At 40.4% G+C, this 16,719-nt stretch overlaps 10 non-coding genes across 10 annotated transcripts; all 10 read left to right on the forward strand.

The window, feature by feature from the left end:
* The first annotated feature begins 351 nt into the window (after positions 1–351).
* Positions 352–422, forward strand: trnag-gcc (transfer RNA glycine (anticodon GCC)). Its single transcript has one exon. It is a non-coding gene; the product is annotated as a tRNA-Gly (tRNA).
* A 770-nt stretch (positions 423–1,192) lies between these two features.
* Positions 1,193–1,265, forward strand: trnam-cau (transfer RNA methionine (anticodon CAU)). Its single transcript has one exon. It is a non-coding gene; the product is annotated as a tRNA-Met (tRNA).
* A 973-nt stretch (positions 1,266–2,238) lies between these two features.
* trnag-gcc (transfer RNA glycine (anticodon GCC)) lies at positions 2,239–2,309 on the forward strand. Its single transcript has one exon. It is a non-coding gene; the product is annotated as a tRNA-Gly (tRNA).
* A 1,792-nt stretch (positions 2,310–4,101) lies between these two features.
* trnag-gcc (transfer RNA glycine (anticodon GCC)) lies at positions 4,102–4,172 on the forward strand. The gene has a single exon. It is a non-coding gene; the product is annotated as a tRNA-Gly (tRNA).
* A 5,601-nt stretch (positions 4,173–9,773) lies between these two features.
* trnag-gcc (transfer RNA glycine (anticodon GCC)) lies at positions 9,774–9,844 on the forward strand. Its single transcript has one exon. It is a non-coding gene; the product is annotated as a tRNA-Gly (tRNA).
* Positions 9,845–11,665: 1,821 nt separating this feature from the next.
* On the forward strand, positions 11,666–11,736 carry trnag-gcc (transfer RNA glycine (anticodon GCC)). Its single transcript has one exon. It is a non-coding gene; the product is annotated as a tRNA-Gly (tRNA).
* A 1,818-nt stretch (positions 11,737–13,554) lies between these two features.
* trnag-gcc (transfer RNA glycine (anticodon GCC)) lies at positions 13,555–13,625 on the forward strand. Its single transcript has one exon. It is a non-coding gene; the product is annotated as a tRNA-Gly (tRNA).
* Positions 13,626–14,396: 771 nt separating this feature from the next.
* trnam-cau (transfer RNA methionine (anticodon CAU)) lies at positions 14,397–14,469 on the forward strand. The gene has a single exon. It is a non-coding gene; the product is annotated as a tRNA-Met (tRNA).
* A 976-nt stretch (positions 14,470–15,445) lies between these two features.
* On the forward strand, positions 15,446–15,516 carry trnag-gcc (transfer RNA glycine (anticodon GCC)). Its single transcript has one exon. It is a non-coding gene; the product is annotated as a tRNA-Gly (tRNA).
* A 770-nt stretch (positions 15,517–16,286) lies between these two features.
* trnam-cau (transfer RNA methionine (anticodon CAU)) lies at positions 16,287–16,360 on the forward strand. The gene has a single exon. It is a non-coding gene; the product is annotated as a tRNA-Met (tRNA).
* Positions 16,361–16,719: the final 359 nt, after the last annotated feature.

Genomic DNA, 16,719 nt, shown 5'->3' on the forward strand with positions numbered 1-16,719 from the left:
ATTCAAATCTGGCTGTGAATCTGCCGGAAATGCAATGCTATCAAGCGGACCAATCACAGCTCTTATGGTGATTATAGTTAAAAATGCATGGGTCAGACCTTCTCTTAGGTGTCTTGCAGTTGGTTGTTCACATTAAAAGTAACAGACATAGCTAAGTCAGGCTTGAGAGAAAGATACAAACCCTTCTCTTTTCTTACCATTGAACAATTGGCCCCGTCACGCCTTGAGGCATGTGTCAGTACCTCTCTTTCTATCGGCAGTGGAAAAAATAGCAGACAAACTGTCAAGGCACAGTATACTGGCAACTTAAGTGCACCTCGTCAAAAAAAAAGTAACATTTCCATAAAGTATGCATTGGTGGTTCAGTGGTAGAATTCTTGCCTGCCACGCGGGAGGCCCGGGTTCGATTCCCGGCTAATGCAGTCGACTAACTTGGCCAAACTACTTGTATCTCGAAGGTTGAGTCTAATGGTCGTCATTTCCTTCTGGAATTTGTGTCTTTGTGCACTAGAAAATGAAAAGATAGTAAAGTGTACCATTCTATCATTTGAAATTTTAATCTTTTATGTGGCAACGAGTTTGACTTGAAATTGAGATCACAAACTGCAAGTAAGAACTGTTCATCAATAAGCAACATAAAGTAACCACACAGCTTTCTGTTTACAGGGTATGGGTATGAAGGTATGTCTAAGAATATCATAGGATCAAAAGCCTTAGCCCTTCAGGTCTAAATGACTTTTGTATTGGGCTGTTGTTTGTGGCAGGCCAGCTAGCATTTAAGCCCCACCCTGCCCCTGCTGTGAGTTGTTTGTTCATCAAGAGGACTATCGTTATTGCGATAAAATACTCAAAGTTAAATAGGAAGGGATTCTGAGTTTTACATAGACTACATACTTCCACTACTAGCTACAATTGCTTAGAAATTACTTTAAAAGCGTGGATATGTCATCAGCTGGTAACTTTTCTTCCGGACTATTGAAAGGTTGGACAGAAACACTTGTCCTGACCCAATGGCTCTGTTAATAACATGTGGACTATTTGGACAAAAAAGTACTGGAGATCAATGTTCTAGAATACAAACATGTAACAAACATTTTCTGACTTTTGATATGATGGTTTTGTGACGGACATGAAGTCTTTCAAATTTCTCTTTGTTTTACCCAAGGTTTTTGCCCATTTTTGCAAGAAACAGGCCTCGTTGGCGCAGTAGGCAGCGCTTCAGTCTCATAATCTGAAGGTCGTGAGTTCAACCCTCACACGGGGCAGGTGTCATATTGTCTTATATGATCTTCTTATTACAGCAAGGTTCCAGTGTTAATTCAACAAGATAAGAGGATCCTCTTTGAAAAGAGCTTCAACTGTGGAAACTCTTCAGTGGATTGACTCATGTGCTTTAAGGTGCACTTGTATTTCCTGCTGAAAAATTCAAAGAGTAGTTGTACCTTTCTGGTGAAAGACACAGCCAGCTACAAGTTGTGCTACTTGCAGACCAGGGAGTGCTTGTTTATTAAGTACAGAGAATATAGACTGACAGAGCGTTCCATAGCTGCTATAACCCTAACATTTGATATTATTTCTGAGGAGGTGATATAATATATACGTTTATGCCGTAGATGTGCAGGGACCGAGCATTCATAGTTGTGCTTGAGTCGTGCTGCAAATACACAGCCGAAACGCTAGTAGCATTAGAGTTTCTATGCTAGCGTTGAGTATCTTCCGGTTTCCTGTCAGCTTATTTTCAAATTCTCTTCCTAAACAATGGCGAAAGTTAGTCATCGGATCGTGTTGGAGTTGGAACTGGTAGATTCTGAAGAGCAATGACTTGTACATAAAGAACGGCAACGGAGAAAAGAAAGATGTCGTCCGTTTTTCTTCCTCCAACTCAATTGAAATCTGGCTGCGAATCTGCCAGAAATGCGATGCTATCAAGCGGACCAATCACAGCTCTTATTGTGTTTATAGATAAAAATGCATGGGTCAGACCTTCTCTTAGGTGTCTTGCAGTTGGTTGTTCACATTAAAAGTAACAGACATAGCTAAGTCAGGCTTGAGAGAAAGATGCAAACCCTTCTCTTTTCTTACCATTGAACAATTGGCCCCGTCACGCCTTGAGGCATGTGTCAGTACCTCTCTTTCTATCGGCAGTGGAAAAAATAGCAGACAAATTGTCAAGGCAGAGTATACTGGCACCTTAAGTGGACCTCGTTGAAAAAAAAAGGTGAAATTTCCATAAAGTATGCATTGGTGGTTCAGTGGTAGAATTCTTGCCTGCCACGCGGGAGGCCCGGGTTCGATTCCCGGCTAATGCAGTCGACTAACTTGGCCAAACTACTTGTATCTCGAAGGTTGAGTCTAATGGTCGTCATTTCCTTCTGGAATTTGTGTCTTTGTGCACTAGAAAATGAAAAGATAGTAAAGTGTACCATTCTATCATTTGAAATTTTAATCTTTTATGTGGCAACGAGTTTGACTTGAAATTGAGATCACAAACTGCAAGTAAGAACTGTTCATCAATAAGCAACATAAAGTAACCACACAGCTTTCTGTTTACAGGGTATGGGTATGAAGGTATGTCTAAGAATCTCATAGGATCAAAAGCCTTAGCCCTTCAGGTCTAAATCACTTTTGTATTGGGCTGTTGATTGTGGCAGGCCAGCTAGCATTTAAGCCCCACCCTGCCCCTGGTGTGAGTTGTTTGTTCATCAAGAGGACTATCGTTATTGCGATAAAATACTCAAAGTTAAATAGGAAGGGATTCTGAGTTTTACATAGACTACATACTTCCACTACTAGCTACAATTGCTTAGAAATTACTTTAAAAGCGTGGATATGTCATCAGCTGGTAACTTTTCTTCCGGACTATTGAAAGGTTGGACAGAAACACTTGTCCTGACCCAATGGCTCTGTTAATAACATGTGGACTATTTGGACAAAAAAGTACTGGAGATCAATGTTCTAGAATACAAACATGTAACAAACATTTTCTGACTTTTGATATGATGGTTTTGTGACGGACATGAAGTCTTTCAAATTTCTCTTTGTTTTACCCAAGGTTTTTGCCCACTATCATAGGAAACTGGCCTCGTTGGCGCAGTAGTCAGCGGTCAGTCACATGATCTAAAGGTTGTGAGTTCAACTCTCACACGGGCAAGTGTCATATTGTCTTATATGATCTTCTTATTACAGCAAGGTTCCAGTGTTAATTCAACAAGAAAGGAGCTGAAACTGTGGAAACTCTTCAGTTAAGGTGCACTTGTATTTTCTGCTGAAAAATTCAAAGAGTAGTTGTACGTTTCTGGTGAAAGACAGAGCCAGCTACAAGTTGTGCTACTTGCAGACCAGGGAGTGCTTGTTTATTAAGTACAGAGAATATAGTCTGACAGAGCGTTCCATAGCTGCTATAACCCTAACATTTGATATTATTTCTGAGGAGGTGATATAATATATACGTTTATGCCGTAGATGTGCAGGGACCGAGCATTCATAGTTGTGCTTGAGTCGTGCTACAAATACACAGCCGAAACGCTAGTAGCATTAGAGTTTCTATGCTAGCGTTGAGTATCTTCCGGTTTCCTGTCAGCTTATTCACAAATTCTCTGGCCTCTGCTTACTTCCTAAACAATGGCGAAAGTTAGTCATCGGATCGTGTTGGAGTTGGAACTGGTAGATTCTGAAGAGCAATGACTTGTACATAAAGAACGGCAACGGAGAAAAGAAAGATGTCGTCCGTTTTTCTTCCTCCAACTCAATTGAAATCTGGCTGCGAATCTGCCAGAAATGCGATGCTATCAAGCGGACCAATCACAGCTCTTATTGTGTTTATAGATAAAAATGCATGGGTCAGACCTTCTCTTAGGTGTCTTGCAGTTGGTTGTTCACATTAAAAGTAACAGACATAGCTAAGTCAGGCTTGAGAGAAAGATGCAAACCCTTCTCTTTTCTTACCATTGAACAATTGGCCCCGTCACGCCTTGAGGCATGTGTCAGTACCTCTCTTTCTATCGGCAGTGGAAAAAATAGCAGACAAACTGTCAAGGCACAGTATACTGGCACCTCAAGTGGACCTCGTCGAAAAAAAAAGGTGAAATTTCCATAAAATATGCATTGGTGGTTCAGTGGTAGAATTCTCGCCTGCCACGCGGGAGGCCCGGGTTCAATTCCCGGCTAATGCAGTCGACTAACTTTGGCCAAACTACTTGTATCTCGAAGGTTGAGTCTAATGGTCGTCATTTCCTTCTGGAATTTGTGTCTTTGTGCACTAGAAAATGAAAAGATAGTAAAGTGTACCATTCTATCATTTGAAATTTTAATCTTTTATGTGGCAACGAGTTTGACTTGAAATTGAGATCACAAACTGCAAGTAAGAACTGTTCATCAATAAGCAACATTAAGTAACCACACAGCTTTCTGTTTACAGGGTATGGGTATGAAGGTATGTCTAAGAATCTCATAGGATCAAAAGCCTTAGCCCTTCAGGTCTAAATCACTTTTGTATTGGGCTGTTGTTTGTGGCAGGCCAGCTAGCATTTAAGCCCCACCCTGCCCCAGGTGTGAGTTGTTTGTTCATCAAGAGGACTATCGTTATTGCGATAAAATACTCAAACTTAAATAGGAAGGGATTCTGAGTTTTACATAGACTACATACTTCCACTACTAGCTACAATTGCTTAGAAATTACTTTAAAAGCGTGGATATGTCATCAGCTGGTAACTTTTCTTCCGGACTGTTGAAAGGTTGGACAGGAACACTTGTCCTGACCCAATGGCTCTGTTAATAACATGTGGACTATTTGGACAAAAAAGTACTGGAGATCAATGTTCTAGAATACAAACATGTAACAAACATTTTCTGACTTTTGATATGATGGTTTTGTGAAGGACATGACGTCTTTCAAATTTCTCTTTGTTTTACCCAAGGTTTTTACCCACTATTATAGGAAACTGGCCTCGTTGGCGCAGTAGTCAGTGCGTCAGTCTCATAATCTGAAGGTCATGAGTTCAACTCTCACACCGGGCAATTGTCATATTGTCTTATATGATCTTCTTATTACAGCAAGGTTCCAGTGTTAATTCAACAAGTTAAGAGGATCCTCTTTGAAACTGTGGAAACTCTTCAGTGGATTGACTCATGTGCTTTAAGGTGCACTTGTATTTCCTGCTGAAAAATTCAAAGAGTACTTGTACGTTTCTGGTGAAACACAGAGCCAGCTACAAGTTGTGCTACTTGCAGACCAGGGAGTGCTTGTTTATTAAGTACAGAGAATATAGACTGACAGAGCGTTCCATGGCTGCTATAACCCTAACATTTGATATTATTTCCGAGGAGGTGATATAATATATACGTTTATGCCGTAGATGTGCAGGGACCGAGCATTCATAGTTGTCCTTGAGTCGTGCTGCAAATACACAGCCGAAACGCTAGTAGCATTAGAGTTTCTATGCTAGCGTTGCGTATCTTCCGGTTTCCTGTCAGCTTATTTACAAATTATCTGGCCTCTGCTTACTTCCTAAACAATGACAAAAGTTAGTCAGCGGATCGTGTTGGAGTTGGAACTGGTAGATTCTGAAGAGCAATGACTTGTACATAAAGAACGGCAACGAAGAAAAGAACGATGTAGTCCGTTTTTGTTCCTTCAACTCAATTCAAATCTGGCTGTGAATCTGCCGGAAATGCAATGCTATCAAGCGGACCAATCACAGCTCTTATGGTGATTATAGTTAAAAATGCATGGGTCAGACCTTCTCTTAGGTGTCTTGCAGTTGGTTGTTCACATTAAAAGTAACAGACATAGCTAAGTCAGGCTTGAGAGAAAGATACAAACCCTTCTCTTTTCTTACCATTGAACAATTGGCCCCGTCACGCCTTGAGGCATGTGTCAGTACCTCTCTTTCTATCGGCAGTGGAAAAAATAGCAGACAAACTGTCAAGGCACAGTATACTGGCAACTTAAGTGGACCTCGTCAAAAAAAAAGTAACATTTCCATAAAGTATGCATTGGTTGTTCAGTGGTAGAATTCTTGCCTGCCACGCGGGAGGCCCGGGTTCGATTCCCGGCTAATGCAGTCGACTAACTTTGGCCAAACTACTTGTATCTCGAAGGTTGAGTCTAATGGTCGTCATTTCCTTCTGGAATTTGTGTCTTTGTGCACTAGAAAATGAAAAGATAGTAATGTGTACCATTCTATCATTTGAAATTTTAATCTTTTATGTGGCAACGAGTTTGACTTGAAATTGAGATCACAAACTGCAAGTAAGAACTGTTCATCAATAAGCAACATAAAGTAACCACACAGCTTTCTGTTTACAGGGTATGGGTATGAAGGTATGTGTAAGAATCTCATAGGATCAAAAGCCTTAGCCCTTCAGGTCTAAATCACTTTTGTATTGGGCTGTTGATTGTGGCAGGCCAGCTAGCATTTAAGCCCCACCCTGCCCCTGGTGTGAGTTGTTTGTTCATCAAGAGGACTATCGTTATTGCGATAAAATACTCAAAGTTAAATAGGAAGGGATTCTGAGTTTTACATAGACTACATACTTCCACTACTAGCTACAATTGCTTAGAAATTACTTTAAAAGCGTGGATATGTCATCAGCTGGTAACTTTTCTTCCGGACTATTGAAAGGTTGGACAGAAACACTTGTCCTGACCCAATGGCTCTGTTAATAACATGTGGACTATTTGGACAAAAAAGTACTGGAGATCAATGTTCTAGAATACAAACATGTAACAAACATTTTCTGACTTTTGATATGATGGTTTTGTGACGGACATGAAGTCTTTCAAATTTCTCTTTGGCCCCGTCACGCCTTGAGGCATGTGTCAGTACCTCTCTTTCTATCGGCAGTGGAAAAAATAGCAGACAAACTGTCAAGGCACAGTATACTGGCAACTTAAGTGGACCTCGTCAAAAAAAAAGTAACATTTCCACAAAGTATGCATTGGTGGTTCAGTGGTAGAATTCTTCCCTGCCACGCGGGAGGCCCGGGTTCGATTCCCGGCTAATGCAGTCGACTAACTTTGGCCTAACTACTTGTATCTCGAAGGTTGAGTCTAATGGTCGTCATTTCCTTCTGGAATTTGTGTCTTTGTGCACTAGAAAATGAAAAGATAGTAATGTGTACCATTCTATCATTTGAAATTTTAATCTTTTATGTGGCAACGAGTTTGACTTGAAATTGAGATCACAAACTGCAAGTAAGAACTGTTCATCAATAAGCAACATAAAGTAACCACACAGCTTTCTGTTTACAGGGTATGGGTATGAAGGTATGTCTAAGAATCTCATAGGATCAAAAGCCTTAGCCCTTCAGGTCTAAATCACTTTTGTATTGGGCTGTTGATTGTGGCAGGCCAGCTAGCATTTAAGCCCCACCCTGCCCCTGGTGTGAGTTGTTTGTTCATCAAGAGGACTATCGTTATTGCGATAAAATACTCAAAGTTAAATAGGAAGGGATTCTGAGTTTTACATAGACTACATACTTCCACTACTAGCTACAATTGCTTAGAAATTACTTTAAAAGCGTGGATATGTCATCAGCTGGTAACTTTTCTTCCGGACTATTGAAAGGTTGGACAGAAACACTTGTCCTGACCCAATGGCTCTGTTAATAACATGTGGACTATTTGGACAAAAAAGTACTGGAGATCAATGTTCTAGAATACAAACATGTAACAAACATTTTCTGACTTTTGATATGATGGTTTTGTGACGGACATGAAGTCTTTCAAATTTCTCTTTGGCCCCGTCACGCCTTGAGGCATGTGTCAGTACCTCTCTTTCTATCGGCAGTGGAAAAAATAGCAGACAAACTGTCAAGGCACAGTATACTGGCACCTCAAGTGGACCTCGTCGAAAAAAAAAGGTGAAATTTCCATAAAATATGCATTGGTGGTTCAGTGGTAGAATTCTCGCCTGCCACGCGGGAGGCCCGGGTTCAATTCCGGGCTAATGCAGTCGACTAACTTTGGCCAAACTACTTGTATCTCGAAGGTTGAGTCTAATGGTTGTCATTTCCTTCTGGAATTTGTGTCTTTGTGCACTAGAAAATGAAAAGATAGTAAAGTGTACCATTCTATCATTTGAAATTTTAATCTTTTATGTGGCAACGAGTTTGACTTGAAATTGAGATCACAAACTGCAAGTAAGAACTGTTCATCAATAAGCAACATAAAGTAACCACACAGCTTTCTGTTTACAGGGTATGGGTATGAAGGTATGTCTAAGAATCTCATAGGATCAAAAGCCTTAGCCCTTCAGGTCTAAATCACTTTTGTATTGGGCTGTTGTTTGTGGCAGGCCAGCTAGCATTTAAGCCCCACCCTGCCCCAGGTGTGAGTTGTTTGTTCATCAAGAGGACTATCGTTATTGCGATAAAATACTCAAACTTAAATAGGAAGGGATTCTGAGTTTTACATAGACTACATACTTCCACTACTAGCTACAATTGCTTAGAAATGACTTTAAAAGCGTGGATATGTCATCAGCTGGTAACTTTTCTTCCGGACTGTTGAAAGGTTGGACAGGAACACTTGTCCTGACCCAATGGCTCTGTTAATAACATGTGGACTATTTGGACAAAAAAGTACTGGAGATCAATGTTCTAGAATACAAACATGTAACAAACATTTTCTGACTTTTGATATGATGGTTTTGTGAAGGACATGACGTCTTTCAAATTTCTCTTTGTTTTACCCAAGGTTTTTACCCACTATTATAGGAAACAGGCCTCGTTGGCGCAGTAGTCAGTGCGTCAGTCTCATAATCTGAAGGTCATGAGTTCAACTCTCACACCGGGCAATTGTCATATTGTCTTATATGATCTTCTTATTACAGCAAGGTTCCAGTGTTAATTCAACAAGTTAAGAGGATCCTCTTTGAAACTGTGGAAACTCTTCAGTGGATTGACTCATGTGCTTTAAGGTGCACTTGTATTTCCTGCTGAAAAATTCAAAGAGTACTTGTACGTTTCTGGTGAAACACAGAGCCAGCTACAAGTTGTGCTACTTGCAGACCAGGAAGTGCTTGTTTATTAAGTACAGAGAATATAGACTGACAGAGCGTTCCATGGCTGCTATAACCCTAACATTTGATATTATTTCCGAGGAGGTGATATAATATATACGTTTATGCCGTAGATGTGCAGGGACCGAGCATTCATAGTTGTCCTTGAGTCGTGCTGCAAATACACAGCCGAAACGCTAGTAGCATTAGAGTTTCTATGCTAGCGTTGCGTATCTTCCGGTTTCCTGTCAGCTTATTTACAAATTATCTGGCCTCTGCTTACTTCCTAAACAATGACAAAAGTTAGTCAGCGGATCGTGTTGGAGTTGGAACTGGTAGATTCTGAAGAGCAATGACTTGTACATAAAGAACGGCAACGAAGAAAAGAACGATGTAGTCCGTTTTTGTTCCTTCAACTCAATTCAAATCTGGCTGTGAATCTGCCGGAAATGCAATGCTATCAAGCGGACCAATCACAGCTCTTATGGTGATTATAGTTAAAAATGCATGGGTCAGACCTTCTCTTAGGTGTCTTGCAGTTGGTTGTTCACATTAAAAGTAACAGACATAGCTAAGTCAGGCTTGAGAGAAAGATACAAACCCTTCTCTTTTCTTACCATTGAACAATTGGCCCCGTCACGCCTTGAGGCATGTGTCAGTACCTCTCTTTCTATCGGCAGTGCAAAAAATAGCAGACAAACTGTCAAGGCACAGTATACTGGCAACTTAAGTGGACCTCGTCAAAAAAAAAGTAACATTTCCATAAAGTATGCATTGGTGGTTCAGTGGTAGAATTCTTGCCTGCCACGCGGGAGGCCCGGGTTCGATTCCCGGCTAATGCAGTCGACTAACTTTGGCCAAACTACTTGTATCTCGAAGGTTGAGTCTAATGGTTGTCATTTCCTTCTGGAATTTGTGTCTTTGTGCACTAGAAAATGAAAAGATAGTAATGTGTACCATTCTATCATTTGAAATTTTAATCTTTTATGTGGCAACGAGTTTGACTTGAAATTGAGATCACAAACTGCAAGTAAGAACTGTTCATCAATAAGCAACATAAAGTAACCACACAGCTTTCTGTTTACAGGGTATGGGTATGAAGGTATGTCTAAGAATCTCATAGGATCAAAAGCCTTAGCCCTTCAGGTCTAAATCACTTTTGTATTGGGCTGTTGATTGTGGCAGGCCAGCTAGCATTTAAGCCCCACCCTGCCCCTGGTGTGAGTTGTTTGTTCATCAAGAGGACTATCGTTATTGCGATAAAATACTCAAAGTTAAATAGGAAGGGATTCTGAGTTTTACATAGACTACATACTTCCACTACTAGCTACAATTGCTTAGAAATTACTTTAAAAGCGTGGATATGTCATCAGCTGGTAACTTTTCTTCCGGACTATTGAAAGGTTGGACAGAAACACTTGTCCTGACCCAATGGCTCTGTTAATAACATGTGGACTATTTGGACAAAAAAGTACTGGAGATCAATGTTCTAGAATACAAACATGTAACAAACATTTTCTGACTTTTGATATGATGGTTTTGTGACGGACATGAAGTCTTTCAAATTTCTCTTTGGCCCCGTCACGCCTTGAGGCATGTGTCAGTACCTCTCTTTCTATCGGCAGTGGAAAAAATAGCAGACAAACTGTCAAGGCACAGTATACTGGCAACTTAAGTGGACCTCGTCAAAAAAAAAGTAACATTTCCATAAAGTATGCATTGGTGGTTCAGTGGTAGAATTCTTCCCTGCCACGCGGGAGGCCCGGGTTCGATTCCCGGCTAATGCAGTCGACTAACTTTGGCCTAACTACTTGTATCTCGAAGGTTGAGTCTAATGGTCGTCATTTCCTTCTGGAATTTGTGTCTTTGTGCACTAGAAAATGAAAAGATAGTAATGTGTACCATTCTATCATTTGAAATTTTAATCTTTTATGTGGCAACGAGTTTGACTTGAAATTGAGATCACAAACTGCAAGTAAGAACTGTTCATCAATAAGCAACATAAAGTAACCACACAGCTTTCTGTTTACAGGGTATGGGTATGAAGGTATGTCTAAGAATCTCATAGGATCAAAAGCCTTAGCCCTTCAGGTCTAAATCACTTTTGTATTGGGCTGTTGATTGTGGCAGGCCAGCTAGCATTTAAGCCCCACCCTGCCCCTGGTGTGAGTTGTTTGTTCATCAAGAGGACCATCGTTATTGCGATAAAATACTCAAAGTTAAATAGGAAGGGATTCTGAGTTTTACATAGACTACATACTTCCACTACTAGCTACAATTGCTTAGAAATTACTTTAAAAGCATGGATATGTCATCAGCTGGTAACTTTTCTTCCGGACTATTGAAAGGTTGGACAGAAACACTTGTCCTGACCCAATGGCTCTGTTAATAACATGTGGACTATTTGGACAAAAAAGTACTGGAGATCAATGTTCTAGAATACAAACATGTAACAAACATTTTCTGACTTTTGATATGATGGTTTTGTGACGGACATGAAGTCTTTCAAATTTATCTTTGGCCCCGTCACGCCTTGAGGCATGTGTCAGTACCTCTCTTTCTATCGGCAGTGGAAAAAATAGCAGACAAACTGTCAAGGCACAGTATACTGGCACCTCAAGTGGACCTCGTCGAAAAAAAAAGGTGAAATTTCCATAAAATATGCATTGGTGGTTCAGTGGTAGAATTCTCGCCTGCCACGCGGGAGGCCCGGGTTCAATTCCCGGCTAATGCAGTCGACTAACTTTGGCCAAACTACTTGTATCTCGAAGGTTGAGTCTAATGGTTGTCATTTCCTTCTGGAATTTGTGTCTTTGTGCACTAGAAAATGAAAAGATAGTAAAGTGTACCATTCTATCATTTGAAATTTTAATCTTTTATGTGGCAACGAGTTTGACTTGAAATTGAGATCACAAACTGCAAGTAAGAACTGTTCATCAATAAGCAACATAAAGTAACCACACAGCTTTCTGTTTACAGGGTATGGGTATGAAGGTATGTCTAAGAATCTCATAGGATCAAAAGCCTTAGCCCTTCAGGTCTAAATCACTTTTGTATTGGGCTGTTGTTTGTGGCAGGCCAGCTAGCATTTAAGCCCCACCCTGCCCCAGGTGTGAGTTGTTTGTTCATCAAGAGGACTATCGTTATTGCGATAAAATACTCAAACTTAAATAGGAAGGGATTCTGAGTTTTACATAGACTACATACTTCCACTACTAGCTACAATTGCTTAGAAATGACTTTAAAAGCGTGGATATGTCATCAGCTGGTAACTTTTCTTCCGGACTGTTGAAAGGTTGGACAGGAACACTTGTCCTGACCCAATGGCTCTGTTAATAACATGTGGACTATTTGGACAAAAAAGTACTGGAGATCAATGTTCTAGAATACAAACATGTAACAAACATTTTCTGACTTTTGATATGATGGTTTTGTGAAGGACATGACGTCTTTCAAATTTCTCTTTGTTTTACCCAAGGTTTTTACCCACTATTATAGGAAACAGGCCTCGTTGGCGCAGTAGTCAGTGCGTCAGTTTCATAATCTGAAGGTCATGAGTTCAACTCTCACACCGGGCAATTGTCATATTGTCTTATATGATCTTCTTATTACAGCGGGTTCCAGTGTTAATTCAACAAGTTAAGAGGATCCTCTTTGAAACTGTGGAAACTCTTCAGTGGATTGACTCATGTGCTTTAAGGTGCACTTGTATTTCCTGCTGAAAAATTCAAAGAGTACTTGTACGTTTCTGGTGAAACACAGAGCCAGCTACAAGTTGTGCTACTTGCAGACCAGGGAGTGCTTGTTTATTAAGTACAGAGAATATAGACTGACAGAGCGTTCCATGGCTGCTATAACCCTAACATTTGATATTATTTCCGAGGAGGTGATATAATATATACGTTTATGCCGTAGATGTGCAGGGACCGAGCATTCATAGTTGTCCTTGAGTCGTGCTGCAAATACACAGCCGAAACGCTAGTAGCATTAGAGTTTCTATGCTAGCGTTGCGTATCTTCCGGTTTCCTGTCAGCTTATTTACAAATTATCTGGCCTCTGCTTACTTCCTAAACACTGACAAAAGTTAGTCAGCGGATCGTGTTGGAGTTGGAACTGGTAGATTCTGAAGAGCAATGACTTGTACATAAAGAACGGCAACGAAGAAAAGAACGATGTAGTCCGTTTTTGTTCCTTCAACTCAATTCAAATCTGGCTGTGAATCTGCCGGAAATGCAATGCTATCAAGCGGACCAATCACAGCTCTTATGGTGATTATAGTTAAAAATGCATGGGTCAGACCTTCTCTTAGGTGTCTTGCAGTTGGTTGTTCACATTAAAAGTAACAGACATAGCTAAGTCAGGCTTGAGAGAAAGATACAAACCCTTCTCTTTTCTTACCATTGAACAATTGGCCCCGTCACGCCTTGAGGCATGTGTCAGTACCTCTCTTTCTATCGGCAGTGCAAAAAATAGCAGACAAACTGTCAAGGCACAGTATACTGGCAACTTAAGTGGACCTCGTCAAAAAAAAAGTAACATTTCCATAAAGTATGCATTGGTGGTTCAGTGGTAGAATTCTTGCCTGCCACGCGGGAGGCCCGGGTTCGATTCCCGGCTAATGCAGTCGACTAACTTTGGCCAAACTACTTGTATCTCGAAGGTTGAGTCTAATGGTCGTCATTTCCTTCTGGAATTTGTGTCTTTGTGCACTAGAAAATGAAAAGATAGTAATGTGTACCATTCTATCATTTGAAATTGTAATCTTTTATGTGGCAACGAGTTTGACTTGAAATTGAGATCACAAACTGCAAGTAAGAACTGTTCATCAATAAGCAACATAAAGTAACCACACAGCTTTCTGTTTACAGGGTATGGGTATGAAGGTATGTCTAAGAATCTCATAGGATCAAAAGCCTTAGCCCTTCAGGTCTAAATCACTTTTGTATTGGGCTGTTGATTGTGGCAGGCCAGCTAGCATTTAAGCCCCACCCTGCCCCTGGTGTGAGTTGTTTGTTCATCAAGAGGACTATCGTTATTGCGATAAAATACTCAAAGTTAAATAGGAAGGGATTCTGAGTTTTACATAGACTACATACTTCCACTACTAGCTACAATTGCTTAGAAATTACTTTAAAAGCGTGGATATGTCATCAGCTGGTAACTTTTCTTCCGGACTATTGAAAGGTTGGACAGAAACACTTGTCCTGACCCAATGGCTCTGTTAATAACATGTGGACTATTTGGACAAAAAAGTACTGGAGATCAATGTTCTAGAATACAAACATGTAACAAACATTTTCTGACTTTTGATATGATGGTTTTGTGACGGACATGAAGTCTTTCAAATTTCTCTTTGTTTTACCCAAGGTTTTTGCCCATTTTTGCAAGAAACAGGCCTCGTTGGCGCAGTAGGCAGCGCTTCAGTCTCATAATCTGAAGGTCGTGAGTTCAACCCTCACACGGGGCAGGTGTCACATTGTCTTATATGATCTTCTTATTACAGCAAGGTTCCAGTGTTAATTCAACAAGATAAGAGGATCCTCTTTGAAAAGAGCTTCAACTGTGGAAACTCTTCAGTGGATTGACTCATGTGCTTTAAGGTGCACTTGTATTTCCTGCTGAAAAATTCAAAGAGTAGTTGTACCTTTCTGGTGAAAGACACAGCCAGCTACAAGTTGTGCTACCTGCAGACCAGGGAGTGCTTGTTTATTAAGTACAGAGAATATAGACTGACAGAGCGTTCCATAGCTGCTATAACCCTAACATTTGATATTATTTCTGAGGAGGTGATATAATATATACGTTTATGCCGTAGATGTGCAGGGACCGAGCATTCATAGTTGTGCTTGAGTCGTGCTGCAAATACACAGCCGAAACACTAGTAGCATTAGAGTTTCTATGCTAGCGTTGAGTATCTTCCGGTTTCCTGTCAGCTTATTTTCAAATTCTCTTCCTAAACAATGGCGAAAGTTAGTCATCGGATCGTGTTGGAGTTGGAACTGGTAGATTCTGAAGAGCAATGACTTGTACATAAAGAACGGCAACGGAGAAAAGAAAGATGTCGTCCGTTTTTCTTCCTCCAACTCAATTGAAATCTGGCTGCGAATCTGCCAGAAATGCGATGCTATCAAGCGGACCAATCACAGCTCTTATTGTGTTTATAGATAAAAATGCATGGGTCAGACCTTCTCTTAGGTGTCTTGCAGTTGGTTGTTCACATTAAAAGTAACAGACATAGCTAAGTCAGGCTTGAGAGAAAGATGCAAACCCTTCTCTTTTCTTACCATTGAACAATTGGCCCCGTCACGCCTTGAGGCTTGTGTCAGTACCTCTCTTTCTATCGGCAGTGGAAAAAATAGCAGACAAACTGTCAAGGCACAGTATACTGGCACCTTAAGTGGACCTCGTCAAAAATTCAAGAAGGTGAAATTTCCATAAAATATGCATTGGTGGTTCAGTGGTAGAATTCTCGTCTGCCACGTGGGAGGCCCGGGTTCGATTCCCGGCTAATGCAGTCGACTAACTCTGGCCCAACTACTTTTATCTCGAAGGTTGAATCAAATGGTCGTCATTTCCTTCTGGAATTTGTGTCTTTGTGCACTAGAAAATGAAAAGATAGTAAAGTGTATCATTCTATCATTTGAAATTTTAATCTTTTATGTGGCAACGATTTTGACTTGAAAGTGAGATCACAAACTGCAAGTAAGAACTGTTCATCAATAAGCAACATAAAGTAACCACACAGCTTTCTGTTTACAGGGTATGGGTATGAAGGTATGTCTAAGAATATCATAGGATCAAAAGCCTTAGCCCTTCAGGTCTAAATCACTTTTGTATTGGGCTGTTGTTTGTGGCAGGCCAGCTAGCATTTAAGCCCCACCCTGCCCCTGCTGTGAGTTGTTTGTTCATCAAGAGGACTATCGTTATTGCGATAAAATACTCAAAGTTAAATAGGAAGGGATTCTGAGTTTTACATAGACTACATACTTCCACTACTAGCTACAATTGCTTAGAAATTACTTTAAAAGCGTGGATATGTCATCAGCTGGTAACTTTTCTTCCGGACTATTGAAAGGTTGGACAGAAACACTTGTCCTGACCCAATGGCTCTGTTAATAACATGTGGACTATTTGGACAAAAAAGTACTGGAGATCAATGTTCTAGAATACAAACATGTAACAAACATTTTCTGACTTTTGATATGATGGTTTTGTGACGGACATGAAGTCTTTCAAATTTCTCTTTGTTTTACCCAAGGTTTTTGCCCATTTTTGTAGGAAACAGGCCTCGTTGGCGCAGTAGGCAGCGCGTCAGTCTCATAATCTGAAGGTCGTGAGTTCAACCCTCACACGGGTTAGGTGTCATATTATCTTATATGATCTTCTTATTACAGCAAGGTTCCAGTGTTAATTCAACAAGATAAGAGGATCCTCTTTGAAAAGAGCTTCAACTGTGGAAACTCTTCAGTGGATTGACTCATGTGCTTTAAGGTGCACTTGTATTTCCTGCTGAAAAATTCAAAGAGTAGTTGTACTATTCTGGTGAAAGACAGAGCCAGCTACAAGTTGTGCTACTTGCAGACCAGGGAGTGCTTGTTTATTAAATACAGAGAATATAGACTGACAGAGCGTTCCATAGCTGCTATAACCCTAACATTTGATATTATTTCTGAGGAGGTGATATAATACATACGTTTATGCCGTAGATGTGCAGGGA

Source organism: Platichthys flesus, chromosome 16, assembly GCF_949316205.1.
Source record: "Platichthys flesus chromosome 16, fPlaFle2.1, whole genome shotgun sequence".
In the NCBI taxonomy this organism is placed as follows: domain Eukaryota; kingdom Metazoa; phylum Chordata; class Actinopteri; order Pleuronectiformes; family Pleuronectidae; genus Platichthys; species Platichthys flesus.